Below are 22,916 nucleotides of genomic sequence, written 5' to 3'. Positions count from 1 at the left end.
TTCTATTCTTTCACAATCAATGTGACGAAACAGAATTCACCCTAAACATGGATTTAAAAGAAGATGATGGATTGTGGGTGCTTCATCAATGGAGGCTCTTAAGAAAAGACTGGACAGCCACCTGTCTGAAATGGGTCTCCTGCTTGAGCAGGGACTAGAAGACCTCCAAGGTCCCTTCCAGCCCTATTCTGATTGATTGATTGATTGATTGATTGATTGATTGAAGGACCAGACTGGGGACAGATCATCATGGAGAAATGGTGGTCACTAGGAGTCTCCAATCTATCTATGTGGCCTCTAAGAGTCTACAATGACTTGATGTCACATCATCAATCAATCTGTAGCGCATTTGTTTGTCTTGTGGTTTGTTGTTACGTTTGGGGGGGGCCTAGTTGCCGCCTGTTTTCAGTTTTCTCCCTTGTTTGGGGAGTGCTTGTTGTGTAGAGGATGCCATTAGCTGTGCATGTATTGATTCATGCCAACGGAGGACCATTTCTCAGGCTCCTGGGTCATCCCTGAAAGCTTATGCGACTGAAGGTGTCTTAATCATTTAATTGTCGTAAGCTTATTTGTCGATTTCTGATTCAGTCCGGACTGGCTTAGCCAGCTCTTTCTCTTACCTCTGGATGTGTTTAATGTTTAACAGATTAATAGCCTGCCTTTCAGGGTTCAAAGAAAAAGCAGAACCAAACCCACTTACTAAGGAAATTACAGTGGAATTAAACATGCAAAAAAAAAAAAAATCAAATGCTATATCTGAGCACTTTATGGCTTGAAAGGTTGGGTATAACTGGAAAGAAGGATAATGACAAATGATTCCAGTCCGTGCCTCTTTAAAAGAGCTTGCGGACGATAAAAATGAGTTAAAGCTAGTCCTGCAAACTGCAATTAATCCAATGCAGATTTCAATGAGCAAATATCTTGGAAAGCAAAGCAGAGCTTCATCTAGCTCTACCCCTAGGTTAGAATTTTCAGTGTGCTTCATATACCATTTCTGGACTTTCTTTGGACTTGATGGGATGGACAACTGGAATTATAGAAAGAAAAACGGAATAGCAAAACAGAACAACAAAGCCGGGAGGAACCCCGGAGGTCCTCCAGTCCACCCTTCCTTCCCAAGCAATTTCAGATCAATGGCTGTCCAATCCCCTTTTTAAAAACCTCCAGTAACATGTTCAATAGTTCAGATAAATAGGAATAGTTTTATATTTTTAAGATTTTTTTTTTCTTTTTTTGGTGATAGAGGATTGCTTGGGCATTTTCCCCTAGACCGCATCCGATTGAGAAGAAGAGGAGAGGGATAAGTAAATAGAAAGATGGAGGAGAGAGGGAGGAGAGGAGGAGAGTGAGGAAGAAGAAGGAAGGGGGAAGTGAAAAGATGAGAGGGGGATGCAGTTTGGGGGGAAATGGGTGAGCAATGCCGGAATTTGTGTGTTGTATTTTAACTTGTTATGTATCTGAATTTTTTTTTCTTATGATTGTAATGAAAATAAAATAATAAATTTTTTTTAAAAAAAAACCTCCAGTAATGAAGCACCCACAACCTCTGAGGCAAGCCATTCCACTGATTCATTGAAAATTTCTCCTAAGTTGCTTCTCTCATTCACGAGGTTCCATCCATGGCTTCTCGTCCTGCCTTCAGGTGCTTTGGAAAATAGGTCAACTCCCCTCTTCTTTGTGGCAGCCCCTCAGATTTTAGAACACAGCAGCCTGATCTTCAAGGGACCAGGGATACAAGATTTGAGAAAGATTTACATTCCAAGATTTTCTGTCCCAAGAAGCTCAATGCTTCATCCCTGTACTTTCCATTATAATGTCTAGGTTGCAAGTTGTTCCACTGATTACTTGTTCTCACTGTCAGGAAGTTTCTCCTTAGTTCTAGGTTGCTTCTCTCCTTGGTTAGTTTCCACCCGTTGCTTCTTGTCCTGCCTTCTGGTGCTTTGGAAAATAGCTTGACCCCCCCTGTTCTTTATGGCAACCCCTTAGATATTTGAACCCTGCTATCATGTCCTTCTTTTCACTAGACTAGACATGCATGCAGCTTCTCAGAGGCATATCACATTCCTATCCCTTATCCCACAAGCCCTCGTAGCAACCTTACTGTCCACATCTCCTGCACCAGCAGCTGACCCAGAGCGAGATGATGGACACCAAGCTTGAAGAAGCCAAATTTAGCAGGCCATAGATCATCCCTGTCATCCTGCCCGCTTTAGGGCCTGCCTATGGAAAACCCAATTCGATATAAACCAGAGAGAGAATGGGAGCAGGGTAATAAAACAGTCTGTGGAAGCCAGGGGCATCAAATGTCATGAGAGTGTTATGTTACTAGCATACCAAGTGGCTGATGTCAGTCAGCAGGGTAATAGGTCAGTAACAGAGAGAGAGAGAGAGAGAGAGAGAGAGAGAGAGAGAGAGAGAGAGAGAGAGAGAGAGAGAGAGAGATGTTCTAACAGGCCTTCCCGGAAGGTGTTTGGAGGCCTAAGATGACCATGTCAACAGCAGCCCCTTCTCCATGACAAATGACATCTCTTCACATCCGGCTGCATCTTCAGTGCCTGCGTTCACACAACACTTGATTAACAGAATAACAGAGCTGGAAGGGACCTTGGAGGTCTTCTAGTCCAACCCCCTGCTCAAGCAGGAGACCCTCTATCATTTCAGTCCAATAGCTGTCCAGTCTCTTCTTAAAAACCTCCAGCAATGGAGCATCCACCATTTCTCAAGGGAAGGCAATCCACTGATTAATTGTTGTCACTGTCAAGAAATTTCTCCTTAATTCTAGGTTGGATGTCTCTTTAACGAGCTTCCATCCATTGCTTCTTGTCCTGCCTTCAGGTGCTTTGGAGAACAGGTTGGCCTTCCTCTTCTTTGTGGCAGCCCCTCGGATATTGGAACACTGCTATCATGTCACACACACCCAGCCCTGTTTTTCATTAAACTAGACATTAAACATTGTCACAAAACAAAGCTAATATTGGGAAAGAAAGAAAGAAAGAAAGAAAGAAAGAAAGAAAGAAAGAAAGAAAGAAAGAAAGAAAGATAGATAGATGAATGAGGGAGGAAGGGAGGAAGGAAGGAAGGAAGATGAGAAGAAGGGAGGGAAAGAAAGGAAGGAAGGAAGAAAGAAAGAAAGAAAGAAAGAAAGAAAGAAAGATGAATGAGGGAGGAAGGGAGGAAGGAAGGAAGGAAGGAAGATGAGAAGAAGGGAGGGAAAGAAAGGAAGGAAGAAAGGAAGGAAGGAAGGAAGGTAAGATGAGATGAAGGGAAAGAATGAAAGAAAGAAAGAAAGAAAGAAAGAAAGAAAGAAAGAAAGAAAGAAAGAAAGAAATGGTAATAAAAATTGGATTAAACCACACCTCTCCACCCAGTGCATAAAATGGTCGACATTCATCTTTTTCAGTTTTATCAATCTGGAGGTACGGTTCTCAACCCCCCATAATACAAAGCATGAAAAATGGAACAATGAAATATATATTTGTGGAAAGACCTTTTGTTTCAAAAGAAAGAAGGGAGGGAGAAATGTTAATATTTCCATTAGGATAGTTGCTGTAATGAACAGAATAATTACAGGGAACAAGGGCAATCTTCTGAGATCCAGACCAACCTTGTTTGGAGGGCTTTTTAAGGATGCAACCATTATCTTTACGGCAGAGGGACTGTTTTGCTTTTTAGAAACCTTTGAAAAGAGGAATTATCCATTTGCATATAAATGAACATCCGTAACTCTTGTTTTCTGCCTAGGTAAGAAACATATAAAATAGCTAATAACTTTCAGAGCCAGGCTACAGTTTACAAAGTCTCAAAAATGTCATAGTGGGAAAGCATCCATAAGGCCGAATGCATCTTTTTTCCCAGTTACTACAAAGCTTATAATACTAGAATAAATAATGCAAATATTTATAAGATGTTTAAGTAAACAAAGAACATTGCAAAATAAACCCATGGAACAAGATAATGTATTGCTGTCAGCTCTTAACTAGCAACACTTCAATGTTTCCGTCTTTTTCGGAAAACGCTACGGACAAAACCTGAGATTTGGGCCGAATGACATCTTTGAAACAAAACGCACTGGGTGCTCTTAAGGGAGCATCTGAATCTGACCACTTCTAAGGATCTTGGAGATCTTTCCTTCGTGGAGTTGAACATAGCTTTGGACCCGGGGTGATTTTTGGATCGTCATATTTGGCATAATCCCATGTTTAGTTAAGCAAACTCCACCTCCCATTTCTTTGAAGGGGAGCAAGGGATTGACACACCTTAATTTAAGCAGGTTCGGAACAAAACACAATGCCCTTGTAGAAGAAAAAAATTGCTGGAAAGAGCCAAATGGATTTCAATTTATTAAAGAGGAAAGGGAAGGGAAGGGAAGGGAAGGGAAGAAGGAAGGAAGGAAGGAAGGAAGGAAGGAAGGAAGGAAGGAAGGAAGGAGGGAGGGAGGGAGGGAGGGAGGGAGGGAGGGAGGGAGGGAGGGAAGGAAGGAAGGAAGGAAGGAGAGGAGAGAAGGGAATAGGACAGCCACAGCAAGTTGAATAAATTCAGGGACACTGGCAGATCCGAAACACTAAGTAGAGATAGATTTTCCTGGAGAAAAAAAATTATCTACAGAATGCGAATATTAAGGGGCAATACCAACTTGATGGCTCATCATCTAACCATCAATCAATCAATTAGACCAATTCACACACGAGGATATTCCTTTACCCTTTATTCTCCCCCCACCTTTTTTTTTTTTTTTTTTACCAAATGTTCTGGAGATCAATATGCGAGAAACTCCAGCACATTCAAAATGTGGTGCGAATGAAGGCCACCATCTATGTGGATGGAGATACTGGCAGGTCCTGATTCATGGGGGAATTTGTAGTTTAACCCCAAATTCATGTTGCAACAGGGTTTTCCTGCAAACACACAGAGCCAAAAGATCGTCACATCCCCCACTGGGGATTTGAGCTGCAGAGCTGAGTAGTTGATCCTTGTTCTGTTCACTTAATTTCTCTCTCTCTCTCTCTCTCTCTCTCTCTCTCTCTCTCTCCCTCCCTCCCTCCCTCCCTCCCTCCCTCCATATCTATAATATTAGCTTCTGGCCATTCAGTGCCATCTACCAAATTGTTCAGGGGGAAAGGTCAATGCATTAAGGGCAGCAGATTAATACACTGCAGTAAATCTTAGACCAGCACTTCTAAGGAACAAGTCATATTTCACATACAAGATTGTTTTCCCAATTGATTGTGCCAGCCGGCAGACTTGTGCACCTTTAGTTGATTTTCTTTCCTTTTTTTTTTTTTAACAAGCTTTCCCAAGTCCCCCTGTTTGGTGGTGGCCCTGCCCCAATCCAATGTCGCTTTGATCAGAGAAACTCAATCCACGAGGTCTGGCTTTATAGAAAGGCAAGGTTCAGATTAAGGGAATTAGCGACAGTATATCACAACTCATAAAATGGGGACTGCGACCACCACCCACCACCGGAGTGGGTGCATGGTGGGGTGGGGTGGGGGGACTGGTTGGGGAGGGGGAGAAGAAGGGGAGGACAGAGCATTGGTTTCAACACTGAAACAGCATGTTTCAACACTGTTCGTTCTGCTTTATAGATATAAGGGAAGGGAAGGGAAGGGAAGGGAAGGGAAGGGAAAGGAAAGGAAAGGAAAGGAAAGGAAAGGAAAGGAAAGGAAAGGAAAGGAAAGGAAAGGAAAGGAAAGGAAAGGAAAGGAAAGGAAAGGAAAGGAAAGGGAGAAAGGTGAGAGGGAGGAGGGAGGGAACAGAATTATTCTGGGTGCTTTCTTTTTTAAGAAAGTATATAGATAAGAATATGTTTCTATGTGCCTGTGTGTGTGTGTGTGTGTGTGTGTGTGTGTGTGAACACACCCCACACATTGTTGACCCCACTGATCAACTGGCTAGGTCAATTAGGCTTTACAAGGAAAGAAACAGGAAGACGGTTCCTTTCACAGACAGAAGGTTTCCTGGGCAATTATTTCTTTTATAGAGCTGGTGCTGGGCAAATCGTGATTCTGTCTCACCTTTGATGCTACCCAGAACACCCGCCCAATAAAAGTCATAACAAGGCAGGTTAGAGAAGAGCTGGGAGAAGCCCATTGTGCCTCTGCCTCCCCATGGGGGGGGGAAGGGGGGACAGCCACAACAGATGCTCTTCCAAGCATCACCACCAGAGACTTTCAAAACCAACCAAAGGAAGAAAATAGAGAAGATCAAACGTTGAAGGTATCAAAGAAAATTTAAAAAAGAGGATTCTATGCCATACAGGGCACATACAGAAAGAGGAAAAGGCAAAGAGCGTGAGACAAGACCCAGAAGAAGCTGGAGAGACGACACCAAAGACACTACGGTAGCATCAAACAATAATGTTTGAGGCCAAGAAAGAGCAAGAATCAGAACATTGTGTCTGATGGAGGAGGAGGAGGAGGGAAGAAGAAGAAGAAGAAGAAGAAGAAGAAGAAGAAGAAGAAGAAGAAGAAGAAGAAGAAGAAGAAGAAGAAGAAGAAGAAAAGAAGAAGAAGAAGAAGAAGAAGAAGAAGAAGAAGAAGAAGAAGAAGAAGAAGAAGAGGAGGAGGAGGAGGAGGAGGAGGAGGAGGAGGAGGAGGAGGAGGAGGAGGAGGAGGAGGAGGAGGAGGAGGAGGAGGAAAAGAAGAAGAGGAGGAGAGGAAGAAGAGGAAGAAGAAGAAGCAGAAGAGGAAGAAGAAGAAGAAGAAGAAGAAGAAGAAGAAGAAGAAGAAGAAGAAGAAGAAGAAGAAGAAGAAGAAGAAGAAGAAGAAGAAGAAGAAGAAGAAGAAGAAGAAGAAGAAGAAGAAATGCAATTTGATTGGACAACATTTGCTGCTTCACCCCCAGAGCAAAGAGAGACATCTTTCGCAAAGGAAGTGTCAAGAAACTCAGATGACCATCTCCGGCTTTGAGGTGGTAGCACCCTTGGAAAGAAGGGGACCAAGAAACAGAGGGAAAACGCTGCACTTGCAGGACCTAAACTAGCCGTCTGGAAGACTGACAGGTGGTTCTGGACTCTGTTTGGCTTTTTGTCTGGTTTTCAGGCTGGGAAGACATCAGCTGGAGGCTCGCCCTGCTGAGCTGTTTATCTGAAGCGTTTTGACCTTGATCATTGGGGGTCCCAGGGTCAATGCTTTAAAATACCATAATTATTGTTATTATTATAATGGCCACTTACTCAGGGGCTTTATAGGCAGGAATGAAGAGAGGGAGAGAGAGAAAGGGAAGGGGAAAGTCAGTTCGCTAAAGGCTCAGAAAGCTGGATGCCTCTGAATAGAGCTTTAGCTGCTTTATTGACTCTTGGAAGGCAGATGAGTGGCTGAAAGAATCGCGGTGTAGTTCGCAGAGAAGATCACTGAAGCAAGGGGGCTTCCTCCTCCTTCTCCTCCTCCTCTCCGCAAACCCCCTTCCCTTCCAGCACTGATATTGTTCCCTAGTTGGGTTATGAAACGTCTGCAAGGAAACCAAGTTCAGAGAGCACCAAGGACCTCATAGTCGTCGTCATCGTCATCCTCCTCCTTCTTCCCCTCCCTCCCTCCCTCCCTCTCTCTCTCTCTCTCTCTCTCCTCTCCTCTCCTCTCCGCAAACCCCCTTCCCTTCCATCACCGATATTGCTCCCTAGTTGGGTTATGAAACGTCTGCAAGGAAACCACCAAATTCAGAGAGCACCAAGGACCTCATAGTCGTGTCGTCATCGTCGTCGTCCTCCTCCTCCTCCTCCCCTCTCTCTCTCTCTCTCTCTCTCCTCTCTGCAAACCCCCCCCCCTTCCAACTGATACTGTTCCCTAGTTGGGTTATGAAATATCTGCAAGGAAACCACCAAGCTCGGAGAGCACCAAGGACCCCTCAATTCATCCCTGCGCCACCAATATTCTCCTTTATTGATAATGTCTATCAGGCATCTTGTGCCTGAGATACAAATACTCCGAAAACACACAAAGGGATTCTTCTTCTTAGGGAAAGTCCACAAACGTCTAAACAAACTTTATACAGCTGCTGATTTATGAACAGAATTGCACGGGGAGGAAGTCCCCTTTGTTTTTGCTGGAGAGTGCCATAAACGCACTCGCTCCTGTACATCTTACCTGCACATATTTCATCATCCCTGTGACATCTCTGCAGCGCTGTGACACCGCTGATTTCATGAGCGAGAACCGTTCATTTTGAAAGCATTCATATTTCCTGGACTTTTATGGTCTATTTCAGGACATCTGAAGCTCACAGCTGGGTTACTTTTTATGAGGAGCTAATAGCAAGGCCTCCGTTTTCCTGGGGTTGAATGAAATGCTTATTAATTTCCTGAATGGATATTGTACCAAGTCGGATAATATTCTCAGTAACAGAAAGAAGAGAATATTTCCTTTAAGAGGTGAAAATGCTTAAGGTTTCGGATATCGGGTGACCTTTATCCCGTGTACAACTGGTTCTGATTTCAACAAATGCATTCATAAATAAAGTTCTAATCAATTATACTACCTTAGCCACAGAGTGGGGCAGTAATGTAGTGAAAAGAATCCTTCTTTTGGATCTGAGTTTTAATGAGCTAGAAGGATGTTGGGGAGCAAGCCTGATCAAATTTAGAATAGTGTTGGAGCACCCACAACTTCTAGAGGCAAGCCCGTTCCACAGGTTAATTGTTCTCATTGTCTGAAAATTTCTCCTTAATTCTACGCTTTGGATTCTAGGTTGGATTTGTTTTTGATTAATTTCCATCCATTACGTCCTGCGTCATTTTTGGCATATGTTTCAGAGCTATTTCCTTATGGCAAAGAGTACTGTATTCCATAAACACTTTGTGCAGCTTTTGATGACACCAGGGTGGGAAAATGGATGCTTTAAGAATTTGTTTACAGATAAGGATTGGATATGAGATGAACCTGACCGTAATCTTATAGGGCAGGGCTCTTCCAACTTGGCCCTTTTATGACTTGTGGACTTCAACTCCCGGAATTCCTCAGCCAGCCACGCTGACTGAAGAATTCTGGGAGTTGAAGTCCACAAGTCATAAAAGGGCCAAGTTGGAAGAGCCTTGTTATAGGGGATGAAGGATTATTACATTTGTTTATACATGTCGTGATAAAGGTTGGAAATCATTTCTTTAGATATTTCTGTTCTTTTTCTTTATTATATTCTCTTTTTTCCCCTGCAGTTTTTATTATTTCCCCCCCCCTATTCTTTTCTCTTTATTTTTCTCCGTTTTTACTACTGCCATTAAACTTCTCAATCCGTATTATACATCAGAAAATGCCATCGTGATGCAGCTGACACCGTTTGCCTAATCCACAGGCTTTGTGTGACGAGATTGGTCAAAGCCACCATCTGTTTCCTCAAGTTACTTATCCCTCTCAAGATGACCCAGCTCAGATTTCCCGAGCTGTGAGGTAATCATGAAAGTTGTCATTAATCATAAGTGAGAGCCAACAACCTCAAGTTAAACTCATCATCGGAACATTCTCACGGGGAAAAACCTCAACCTATCATCCAATAGGTCTCCCATGTCTGATTGTCTGAAACTCTATCAGAATTGGAGTGAGTGGGTCTCAATTGTCTGCCCACTTTGATTCTGGCCTTGCCTTCCCAAAATATCAGAAGAGCCCCATGAAGGAGATATATTCCTTCTTCTTTCTCTTCCAGGGAAAGCCTTCTGGCTTTGTCGTATTGGTGGATGTGTAAGAGACAACATTTTGCTAAAAGCCCTCACTGCAGGTTTCAGCTACAGCTTGGGCAGACAAGTCTCAACCTGTTGGGGAAGAGTCTGGTTGAGCAGCCTTGAATGTATGTTTTGAGGGGGAAATGGAAGGTTTTTTTCCTGACAAGTTGACCTGGATGTCTTCCTTGCTGTCTGTCAAAAGCGTCTCTTTTATCTGAGCAGGTCGCCTCATAGACTGAAGGTGATTTACTGGCCCAATAGTGCTGTTCCCTGTCAAGAGATTGCAATCAGAAAGTCATATTTTGCTGCTAATAAGAGTCTTCTTCTCCCTCCATGCCCCGGCTTTCTCCCGCCTTTGCTTTCTTCAAATATTGTTTTATGAGTCTGATGTTTACAGTCTTCCCGACACAGAAGCTGTGGCTGCAGGCTGCATTCTATCACCTCTGAACCATGGCTGATGCTTTGATGCTTAACTCAGAATCTGGAAGGGTGCCATCAAAAATCTTTGCTTCCCTCCTATGTTTTGTAGTATTTCTTCCTTTATTCACCTTTGGGAAAATAGATTGAAAAGGCCTAAAGAGGATCATTTGGGAGTGAATTAATTCGACGCCTTTTTTTTTGCTGAGGGGGAAAAAAAAGAAGGAAAAAGACAATATCAACAATACTCACATGTCAAGAATCAAAGAATAACACGGTCCTTTTGTTGTTGTTTTTTCATCTTGACCCGTGTTCCTCTTAGGGATAAAGAAGGGGAAATAATCGGGGTCTTCCGATATCTATCCAAATGGTAGAGGCTTGGGACTTATTGCCACTTGCTCCAGAGCAGTGGTTCTCAACCTTTTTAATGCCGCGACCCCCAACCGGTCGTAAGTCGAGGACTACTCAGCCGGTCGTAAGTCGAGGACTACTCAACTGGTCATAAGTTGAGGACTACTCAACTGGTGCAGCACCCTTTGCAGAATGGGGCTTTTGGCGGGCTCAGCAGGGCAGAGGCAGCCTGAACAATTCCTATTGGCTTTTGAAAGCCAATAGAATTAGACTCTATTCAAGAGAGTCTATTCTATTGGCTTTCAAAAGCCAATAGAATAAAAGGGAATAGCACAGCTAAGGAAAAGGGGGGGGGGGAATGGCGGACTGCGTTGTTGGCGACCCCCGTGAAATGATCGTTCGACCCCAAATGGGGTCCCGACCCACAGGTTGAGAACCACTGCTCCAGAGGGTAAAGCTATTTTTTTTAAAAATATATATATATATTAGAATTTTTCAATCCAAAAAAAGGGAGGGGAAGGGCGAGGAGGGGTAAGGAGGAGAGGGGAAGGAAGGGGAGGGAAAGGAAGATAACATGTATTCAAGATGGACAGTGATTAATATTTATATATTACTTACATGTAAGGGTGTAGGTCTATACATATGTTGCATATGGTGTGTTTAAATGTGCGTTATATATGTCTATGCTTTGAGAGCAAGTAACTAAATATCATTTTTAATGTGTTGAGACTCTAGAAAGAGTACAGAGAAGAGCCACAAAGATGATCAGGGGATCGGAGGCTAAAACATATATGGAACGGTTGCTGGAATAGGGAATGTCTAGTTTAATGAAGAGAAGGACCAGGGGGGACATGATAGCAGTGTCCCAATATCTCAGGGGCTGCCCCAAAGAAGAGGGAGTCAAGCTATTCTCCAAAGCATCTGAAGGCAGAACAAGAAGCAATGGATGGAAACTAACCAAAGAGAGAAGCAACCTAGAACTAAGGAGAAACTTCCTGACAGTGAGAACAATTAACCAGGGGAACAAGCTGCCTCCAGAAGCGGTGAATGCTCCAACACTGGAGGTTTTTAAGAAGAGACTGGACAGCCATTTGTCTGAAATGGTGTAGGGTTTCCTCCCTGAGCAAGGGGTTGGACTAGAAGACCTCCAAGTTCCCTTTCAATTCTGCTATTCTGTTCTTCTGTTTTGCAAAGCTGAATGTGTTGTTTAAACTGACATTGTAGGGCTGTGGAGAAAAGATGGGGCACACCCATTGGAAAGCAAAATTAACTGCATTCGTTTGTTTTAACGGCTGACTAACCCACACAATTTGGTTGATCTAGCAGGAAACACCGAAGATGATCCAAATATTTCTGCTTAACTTGGTAGTTGAAAGGGAGCTGAGCGTCTAAAACTATTGCCATTATTATTTATCTGCTTTCTTCATTGCCGATACAGATATACTTAAGTTGAGCAGGTCTTTTACAAGCTGAAAGGCTGATCGTGAAAAATTAATGGCAACTGTGTGTTAAGCAATATTTTGGCAACAGTCAGCCTTGAAGAAATACATTTCAGCTTTCTTTCCAAAATGTTCAAGCTGTCTTTTCTTCTTCGCCGCCTCCTCCTCCTCCTCCTCACAAGTAAGACATGTAAATGCACATTTTCTGGTGATACAGTTAGGAGTGAATTGTGTTTGTGTATATTTGAGTGAATGAGAGAGAGGGAGGGAGGGAGGGAGGGAGGGAGGGAGGGAGGGAGGGAAGGAGGGAGGGAGAGAGAGAGAATATGTATTATCTGGGACATTATGCTTCATCAAATGACAACCTGTGATTTTTCTCGCATTTGAAGCCAGGCTGCCCTCTTCACCATCTATAAATATATACATATATTTTCTTTAGTGGGTGAGGCTGGCCTATTAATCATCTTTCTCATAAAAGTTCATTTCTTTTGATGGGTGTTTGAGGAAAACCTTCCAGTAGAAGGTGAAGAAGGCAAAGGGGAAAGACAGATGCTTTCCTACAAAGGTTTTTTGGCCAACTCTTTGATTCAGCTTTGCCTTTGCCTGGGGTGTCCTTCTTCGTAATGACTTTTCGGATGGGGTTCTTTTGAACGTCCCACCTAGTTGTCTTCATTTATTTATTGGATGTATTTCATCGTGTTTATACAGCCACCCATCTCACAAAACGTGACTCTGGGTGTTGCTCATGATAACTCTCTAAAGCAGAGCTGCCTGGGCTAATTAGACTGGATCACAGCTCCCAATTGCCCAATCTCGTTAATTAATAGACCAACGTGTCTGGAAGTTTCAACATGGTTGAAAATGGTTTTTTCCCCTGCCAGGAATGGATCGTTGTCTTGAATGAATCATAAAGTAAAAAACAAAACAACACAATCATATTCCAAGGTCTCTTTCTTAAAGGGCAGATAAGGAACTCAAGAAAGGTAGACGGGGGGGGGGGAGAGAGAGAAAATCTATTATGTCTCTTCTTCTTCCTTTGTGTCCTGAACTTATGAGAGTTCAGAGATGATCAGTACCCAGAAGAGAACCATCTTTTGTAACCGTTGAGTAACAGCACTTTGGACGTTTCCATGGCAACCCCTCCGCCAACGAGAAGGATGGGTAGTTAGTCAAGATGAGGTTGTTACAACCCTGATGGATTGTAATCATGGGATAATCAATGTCCTTTCAAAGGCTCTCCTTCAGTTGGAGAAAGTAGGAAGAAGGGTTTAATTTTTTTTCTTCTTCCATCTCCTTGTCCTGGATGTTCTCAGAGCTTGGTTGTGTTCTTGCAGACTTTTCATTACCCAAACTAGATTAACGTCATCCGCGCACGTTCTCCTTTGTCGGTACATTGTGTTGCTTTACTCTCTTCCTGGGACTTCTGGAAAGTAACAGCCAAGGGGCTCCTGACCAGCACATGTGGACCACTAAGCAGGACTCTTCTAGGACAAGGAGAAGTTCTCCTCAGCTTTGACCCAAGAACCATTGGGAACCGGTCAACGTTGGTTCTTGTAGACCTTCTTTTCCCATACACAGAAGAAGCTTGAAATTGGAGAGAGGGACCTTTCATTGAAGCAGAACTATTTCACAGGGCTGCAGTAAGCTTTGGAGTCAATTCCAAGGAGATGCTTCAACGTTCGTCACAAAAAAAAAAAGTTCTTAAAATTGGACGTGACTCCTTGAACAACTGCCTTGCTTAGTGGCGGAAGTCCTAATCCCCATCGTGGTTGTGAATTGAGGACTTACCCGCACATTATCCAGTGTCTTTCTTGACCTAAAGACTTTTCTGGCTCCTGGTTTTGCTTTTATTCAGGATCTGACAGACAGATTGTGTGAAGTGAACGGGTGTGTGTGAAAGTTTTGCGGATGGAAATGGCCTGGTGCTGCATATGCATAGTGAGAAGGGCTTATTCTTATTCAAAAAACCTGCTTAAAATCCTCCTCTTTTTCTGACCCGACTACTTTTAAAAATATTAAAACCTGCCGCCACTTAAACCCGGAGATTAAATAAGTTTAAACTTGATCAGCTCGGCTGGGAGATTTAATTCCAAGAAGATGAAGTGAGCAGAAAGGTGCCTTGTAACAAGAGACATATAAACACACACACCCATGATTCAGGAGCTAATCACTTAGAAAGCAGTCCAGGTGGGTGGGGGAGAGGAGGGGAGGGGGCATGAGAACCCACACCAACAGCAGGGTCAAGCTTTGCCAAGGGATGCATGGTGGAAGACTGGAAACAGAGGAACCGAGGGGCATCTGATTTTGTTCGCGGGAACCTGGGATCAAGGCCTGAAAAAGAATTAGCACCCCCTGTCCAGAGATTTTGTCTCTGTGATACAGAAAAGATGCTGAGACTCTAGAAAGACTGCAGAGAAAAGCAACAAAGATGACGAGGGGATTAAAGATTAAAATGCATGAGGAATGATTGTGGGAACTGGGTCCGTCTAATCTGACGAAGAGAAGGAATAAGGCTGACTTGATCGCTGTCTTCTAGTACAGGTCATCCTCAACGTACGACAACAATGCAGCCCACAATTTAGGTTGCTAAGTGAAACATTTGTTCAGTCAGCTTTGCCCATTTTGCGACTTTCCTTGCCACAGGGGTCTTCCTACCATCCCAGACAACCTCTAGGGATGGAGCACCCACAACCTCAGGAGGCAAGTCATTCCATTGGTTAATTGTTCTCCCTGTCAAGAAGTTTCTCCTTGGTTTCTAGGTTGCCTCTCTCTTGAAGGATTTTCCACCCGTTACTTCCTGTCTTTCCCATATTGTAGGACTTTTGCTGGTGACCTTATTTATCCAATTCATTGAGAAAAGAACTTTATTTGGCCAAGCTATCTTAACGCGAGGAGACTGAAGGCTCTGAATTTCGAGAAGATTTTTTCCCATAATTTGGATGCTAGGAAGGGGAGTATCCAGGAGCAGGCAGATCTGTGGAACAGAAACACCTGCTCTAGAAGGAGGATCTGTGTTCCTCTCAACCCTGAGACTCAATTCAAGGGCACCACGTCTTCCCCAGCTTGCTGACAAGTGAACTTGGAAGCTGGTCCTGCTTAATTGCTAAGCGATGCATTTTGTTCTTGCATTAGTGTTGGCTATTTTTTGCAGGACTATATCGCCATTTCAATCCAAGGCAGAAGGCCCCCTAAGTGCCTCAGAAGGCGCTCTTTAATGTACAATTTGTATATATCCAAATCAATACATTAGTGATGAATATTAACAAACTGGGAGAAAGCACTAACTTATGGGAATCGCCCACTTCTCGATTCCTGCTCTGTTCGGGTAGCAAAGCCATTAACGGCAAATGGTTCTGTTAGGGCTGTTCTTCGTGCATGGACACATCAGAGCCAACAGCAACTTTCTCCCCTTCAACAAGTTCCTCTTACTTCTGAAGTCCTACAGAGGAAGTGAGCAACCCAGGGGGGTAACTTTTGGATACTCTGAATGTCTATGGAGATTCTCAGCCGTGCAGGTCACAGTTATCCCAAAGGCGCTTTTTCACCAGGCAACTGGACTTCCTTGTTTTTCTTCAAAGATGTTTCGCTCCTGAAGCTTGAAGAAGCTTCTTGAGTGAGAAGCGAAAGGTCTTCAGACAGAAACAAGAGAGTCCAGTTGTAAAAAAAGCACCTTTGGGATTAAGTGTGTGCCCTGTTTGTTCTCACTTTTCTTTCCAGGTCTCAAGAATCTTTTTAGCTGAGCTGTCGGCATGCAGCTGTTGATTAAAAAAAAAAATCTGTTTTTTCTTCTCATCCTTCGGTTGCATTCCCTTTGCAGGCAGTTGACGTCTTGAAAGAAGAAGAAGGGAGTCCAGTTGCCTCGTGAAAAAGCACCTTTGGGATTTTTGGATACTCTGCTAGATTTTTATAGGAGGAGGTATCTAGATCTGATTCCAAGCACTGCCTCGGAGGGCAGTGGTACTAAGAAAGGGGTTGAGACTCTAGAAAGAGGGCAGAGAAGAGCAAGAAAGATGATCAGGGGACTGGAGAACAAAATCTAGAATGAATGGTTGTGGAAATGGGGGATGTCTAGTCTAATGAAGAGAAAGATTGGGCAGACCTGATAGCAGTGTTTCAGGGACTGCCATAAAGAAGAGGGAGTCAAGCTATTCTCCAAAGCGCCTGAAGGCAGGACAAGAAACAACGGATGGAAACTAATCAAGGAGAGAAGCAACCTAGAACTAAGGAGAAACTTCCTGACAGTGAGAACAATTAATCAGTGGAACAACCTGCCTCCAGAAGCAGTGAATGCTCCAACACTGGAAGTTTTTAAGAAGAGACTGGACAGCCATTTGTCCGAAATGGTATAGGGTTTCCTGCCTGAGCAGGCGGTTGAACTAGATGACCTCCAAGGTCCCTTCCAACTTTACTACTATTATTATTAGTAGTAGTAGCTAAGGGACTGACCCAAAAGAAGATGGGGTCAATCTCTTCTCCAAAGCACCTGAGGGCATCAGGGTGTTATCTTTTCCTCTGGAAGTTGTAGTATGGCATCTGTTCCCAAATTTGAAATCTTGAAAAATTTTAAAGCCTTGAGGCCCGAAGGATCTGTCCAGATGGCAGTTTATTGCTTTCACGTTTGGATGGTGTTTTGGGGTTTTGTTTTTTTGTTTTTGAAAAGTAAGTGCATTGCTAAAGATATACCAGGCTCACCCCTTTGCTATGGCTTTACCTCAATTTGCCAGCTCTATCCCAACATGCAATCATCATGATCACCAGAATTGGAAGGGACCTTGGAGGTCTCCTTGTTCAACCCACTCCTCAAGCAGGAGATCCAACACTAGCCAAGCAAAATAGAAAGCGGTCTTTGCTGGCCCTACCTGGGTCTTTCGGGAAAGTGAGGGAAACTGTGCAAGTGAAGGTCCAGTGATGATCAAGGGCGAACCTCCTTGGAAGAATGGAGCCCAGGAACTAAACTTCATTGTCCCCTTTAAAGGCAAACTGTCCATCCTGCTCTTCCTTGGCTTGATATCCTTCTCATCAGGTTGAGTCTTCCTTGTAGCATTAGTCTGTGGGGACATCTGCTGGACAGAAGGAAAAGCTCTCGGACTCTTCATAAGCTTAGAGCAGTGGTTTTTGACCTGGGTGACTTTTAAGAGGGGGTGGACTTCAGCTCCCAGAATTTTACAGCTAGAATTCTGAGAGAGGAAGCCCATCCACCAGCTCCATTCGTGTTTGGAAAAATGCTCTTGGGTTTTGATCTTCACCAGTCGCTTTCCATCCAAGGTGGACAGCAGGACCGACTCAAGGTTGACTCGGCCTTCCATCCTTCTGAGGTCAGTAAAATGAGGACCCAGATTGTTGGGGTCAATAGGTTGACTCTGTAAACCCTTAGAGAGGGCTGTAAAGCACCATGAATCTGTATATAAATCTAAGTTCTATTTCTATTCTACTCTACTCTATTCTATTCTATATTTTCTATTCTATTCTATTCTGTTCTGTTCTATTCTACTCTACTCTACTCTACTCTACTCTACTCTACTCTATTCTACTCTATTCTATTCCATATTTTCTATTCTGTTCTGTTCTGTTCCATTCTGTTCTATTCTACCCACTCTACCCTACCCTACCCTACCCTATCCTATCTACTCTACTGCTATTCCCTGCCTCCCCACTCTGAGCAGATATGACTGGGGAAAGACAGTCATTCAAACAATCTGATCAATGCCCCAGGGGTTCTCCATCACTTAAAAAGTACATCCATTCATTCTTTGCAAAAGGTTGATGGCTTTCTCTATCACAAATTCTCCTTTTGTTACTGTTACTAAAAGCCACTTTCCTGGCTGTACTGCCAGATCTAGAGGTGGGAGCCCATTGTCCTAGAAGCAGGAAATACTCAATAAGCAATGATTTTGTAAGCGGGGGTGGAGGTGGGGGTAGGGGGAGGGGGTTAAAAGCCAAGCTGCGAAGCTACAAAAAAAGCTATTATAAATAAGCAGCTCCTCATAAAAGTGACCACTTAGGACTTATCTGCATGCCAGAAGCGTTCCAGCTGTCCCCATAACAAGGACAGCCATGGGTACCTTCAGAAGACCAGCCAAGTGAGTTTGCATGCATGCTCTCAACCTGACAGATCACTTGAGAATCCATGGATATATGGGTAGTCTTCCACTTACAGCAGTTCATTTAGTAGTAGTAGTAGTAGTAGTAGTAGTAGTAGTAGTAGTAGTAGTAGTAGTAATAATAACAACAAAGATAACAAGAAGATAACAAAATACAAAGACTTACAAATAGAAATAGAAAGACTGTGGCAAAGGCAAGCAAAGGTGGTACCAATATTAATAGGCGCCTTGGGTGCAATCCCAAAACAACTGGAGCACCACTTGAACACCATCATCGGCATTGATAAATTCGCCATTAGTCAATTGCAAAAGGCGGCCTTACTAAGAATTGCTTCCATTCTGCGACAAGATCTGTAATACCATCAAACATCCATATCTGCCTTTTCCAGGTTCTATTCTATTCTATTCTATTCTATTCTATTCTATTCTATTCTATTCTATTCTATTCTATTCTATTCTATTCACAAAATTTCTGAAAACTTACTAAGGGCTAGAAACTAAAACTTACAAAATAAAGAAGAGAAAATAAACAACAGCTAAATAATATCATCGGTTGCCACTTTCCAAGAAACTGAATCCCATATTAGTTGGCTGATCCCAGAGCCGAGACTACAAGGCAATAAGTGTTATCAGTCTTAAGTCCTGTTATGTTGGAGATCATGAAGATAAGCATCCCTTAAGTCAAGCTCAATGCCTTTAATTACTTAAATCATTACTAATTATTCATTCCTTCTCTTCTCTCCCCACCAGTTTTGAGCACAGCAGATGATATGTTTAATATACCCTTGCAAAAGTCACAAGCCCTCTTCCCCTAGAAATGTTCTATTCTTGCAGATACTCCAAGAACTTTCTGTTGCGAGGCCACTGTTGTGTTCCTCCAGCACAAAAAACGGCCTGGTGACACAGCCCACACCGCAGCCTCCCTATTCAGGAACTATAATTAACCTGCACCTAGCATCACCTCACCCTGCTCCCTCTTAGCAGGGTCCATGACCCTGGAGGAAACTTCACTCCTATGAGCAGTCATTCCTCAATTTCCTTGAGCTGATTCTCCCCTCCCCGTGCCTTTCCCCAGGCACTAATGAGATTACAAATTGTAACTGATTACCCAGTGGGTACATTAACTAGCCAGGCCTACATCTTAGCAGTGGGGCTGACCTTTGGGGGATGAAATGGTGTGTTGTGCTGGAGGAGGAGGAGGAGGAGGAGGAGGAGGAGGAGGAGGAGGAGGAGGAGGAGGAGGAGGAGGAGGGAAATTTATCAAAAAGCTGGCTGATTTGTCATCAAAGGCTGACGCCTAGTGGCTCTACTCAAGCACTTCACCTGTTTTATGAATTACAGAATAACACAGTTGGCAAAAGGGACCTTGGAGGTCTTCTAGATAGTAGTCAAACCCCCTACTCAAGCAGGAAACCCTAGATGGCTGTCCCATCTCTTCCAGTAAACTTCCAGTGACCGAGCACCCATAATTTCTGGAGACCAGCCATTCCACTGATTCTTTGTTCTCACTGTCAGGACGTTTCTTCTTAATTCTAGCCTGGATCTTTCTTTGACAAATTTTCATCTTTTTATCCTGCAGAATGGCAGGCAGCCAGCTAGAACTTACTAAGAATCCTGCACTGAGGTGTCCTCTTCTCTCCCCCCCCCCGGTTGTTGTTGTTTTTGGAGAGGGGGGAATGTTGTCATTCGGCAGCTGTGTCCCTTTCTTTTGTTTTGCGTTCAGACAGGCCAGCTCACTCCTGGCAAGAACCAATGTAATGTCATGGGAAATGAGGTGACACAGGAAGTTCCGTTGGTCACTTTATCTGAAAATCATTCTCATCAGCTTCCAGGGTTTCCTGAACCAGGGCAGACTGGTCATCTGGAAAGCATGAACTCAGTTTGGGTTAAAGGCAGATGTGTTAGTCCAGAGAGCGATGGAGAACTGTGGTCTTCCAGAAGGAAGTCGGCTTTGGCCAACTCCCTTCTGAGCATGCAACCTTGATGGTGGTCCAAAGCTGGCACTGTTGATTAGATGCGTCTTGATGGGGTTGCCTTCAAGTGGAAGAGGAGGAGGTGAACTTCAGACTCCTGTGACTTACGGTAAAGGTAGTGTTAATGTTCAGGGCTGGTGCTTCTTCTCTGGACCATCTTCAAAGCTGACTCGATCTGGCAAGTCGCAGTTCAAGAAACTTTTTCCTCTTTTTCTGGTACACTATTTCCCCCCCTTTTTGCTTGTGTGTGTGGTCAGAGTTGAATGTGTGTTTTTCTTTTGTTCCATTTTGTCTGTTATGTTCGACTGTTCTTGTCTTTTATTCTCGATGATAAAACAATAAAGTTATAAAAAGAAAAGAAGAAACTGAGATTCTCATGTCCATGCCTCCTGTAGGCTAAGCTGCCTCTTATCCATTGCCTATTCTGCTGTTCCTCTTCCTCTTCCCTCTTCTGATTCTCACAAACAGTTTCCCACGCAAGGATGAGATCAAGGTGAGGGTCATGTTCGGTTTGTTGGAAGTATCACATTTTGCCGATTTAAACAGGCAGGTATCAAAAAGCATTCCAAATTCAAGACACTGGGGAAAGGAGAACCGCAAACATCCAGTGACCTGCAGCTGTTTAGGGGGGAAATAAAATAAACCCCCTTCCCTCTTTAAAAATAAATATTTTTTTAGGAAGTTCGTCTCTGTGGGCATTTGAGCAAAACATTTATTTGCATTAAGTCAATTGGGCCAAAAAAAGGAATTAGCTATCTGCCTGTTGGCAAAGATTTACTAAAGCAATCAAATTCAAGAGCCGTGGCGGTGAGATGGTTAGAATGCAGTATTGCAGGCAAACTCTGCCCACAGCCTGGAGTTCGATCCTGACTGGCTCAAGGTTGATTCAGCTTTCCATCCTTCCGAGGTGGGTAAAATGAGGATTCATACTGGGGGGCAAGAGGCTGACTCTGTAAACCGCTTAGAGAAGGCTGTAAACGCACTGTGAAGCGCTATATAAGTCTAAGTGCTATTGCTCTTTGAGACACGCAGAAATGGGTAGCTGCAACTAGTAAAAATCTCTTGCAAATCAAATGTTGAGAGGTGGAATCTTTTTTCTCTGAAAACAGTAAAGTTCTCCCACTTTTTTTTTTTTTCTAGGATTGATTTCCAACTCTCCAAAATATCCTTTTCTTGACATAAGGGATGATAAAAGATATTGGCCAAATGAGCACACTAGACCTTTTGAAAAAGCACTTTTATCTGAAAGTAAAATCCACTCTCCTAACTAGAGAACTTATTTTCAGGTTAATGCAGGTGACAATGTCATCTTGAGCATGCAATATTTTTAACATTTTACTAGCAGTTGCTTATCCAGATTTCTAATCTAGCTTCCGCATCTGGATCACCGCTTAAATAACGGCGATATGGCGAAACAGTTAAATTTACTGCGATAATAGGAGTCTGGCTGGCTTTGCATTCAAGTTCTACAATGGATATCTTCAATACTTTGGAAGTCATTTTTACAATACATGTAGTGCTAAACAACATGACACAAATGGCTGCAGCTGGCTTTAATAGAAAAAGCTGCCAGCCAGAGGATTTTTTATTGGAAAGTAATAAAAAGTTAACCATCTCCTTCTGTCTCCCCATTTCAGATTTAATTTCTGGTCGCCGTTCCCCTCCGTCCCCAAAACTTGTGCAGAAAAATAAAAGTAATTTGGGATTTAATTGGGAGCATTAGAAGAGCAAACGGGAAGGCAGCAAAACCAAACGTTGTTTTTTAATACATTGGGACTGTCGTTCATTGCTTTCCAAGCACCTCAGTATCATTCCAAACTAAATTGTTTCAGTATTTGTATATCAAAAACTCCTTCACTGTAAATTTTTTCATTAAGCAGGATATATGGAAGAATTCACTGAATGTCCTTTGGGCCACACAAACCGGAGAGAAGAATTCCAACAGTTGAATAAAAGGCACTCCTACATTTAACTCAGTTTATTTAATGAGCCATATTTTCATTAAATTGGCTGGGCTTGCACAACACATTGAAAATCCTCAACCAGGGTTCTTAAGCTCCAAGGCCAGCATTCACACAGCCCAGAGTGTGGCTGATTGTGTGGTGTAGAAGCAAATTCCCTATATTGGATGGCTAAGGTACTTTTGAAAGGACTTTTTGCACTAAATTCTCGCAGGATGGACTGTCGGTGGAACTGCATCAGTCAGAATCTATGACAGGATAGTGGTTTGGAAATAATTTGGAGAAAGGGTCTATCATGTGTTCAGGAGTAGGATTGTAGCAATTCTTCAAAGTTGTTGTTTCTTTAAATTCGACAACTGCAGCTTGCTCTGAGCCCAGAAAAAGATGCAGCTGCTTTAAAGAGAGATGCAGAGAAATGCATTTCTTGGAATCAACTCTGAAGCATTATATCATTCTCTTGAAAACTCTTTTGGGTAATCTCTGGCCCCCCCCAAAAATGGTGAAGAAGTCATTTGTATTCATTCAACAGGCACAGCTGTCCTTTTTTGCATGGTGTGACATGACAGCTTTTGCCTCTCATACAGAAAAGTACTCGGCAAATCCACACGGAAAGAGCTGCGGTCGATCATTGTAGCCAGTGTAAAAGAGATTTGGTGAAATTATTCATGTCTTTGGTGCAAGAAAAGTATATTTTGACAGCTTCTTTACAACCTTTTTTTTAGGGACCAAAAAAAAAAAAAAAAAGATGGCACATTTGACAGTAAATGGGAAAGATCCCATCACTGCTCTGCTTTTGTTACAACTTCAAACAGTTTTGCCTTTCCACATTGGTCTCTTTCCTGCATTGATGCCTTAGTTAATTAATCGCATGCCTGCATGGTTTTTTTTATTCTTTCCTAGCCAATGTAGCAAACGCCAACGTCCTGTCAGAAAAATGCCATCAGCCCGTTTTTTTCCCCCTGAAGATCATTGAATCCAATGCCTTAAAGGGGAGGATTTACGAGACCCTTAGAAGTCTCTTGTGAACT

Source organism: Crotalus tigris, unplaced genomic scaffold, assembly GCF_016545835.1.
Source record: "Crotalus tigris isolate CLP2741 ecotype Arizona unplaced genomic scaffold, ASM1654583v1 scf7180000024461.5605484, whole genome shotgun sequence".
NCBI lineage: Eukaryota > Metazoa > Chordata > Lepidosauria > Squamata > Viperidae > Crotalus > Crotalus tigris.
The sequence above is the reverse complement of the archived record's forward strand: the minus strand, read 5'-3'. Positions refer to the sequence as shown.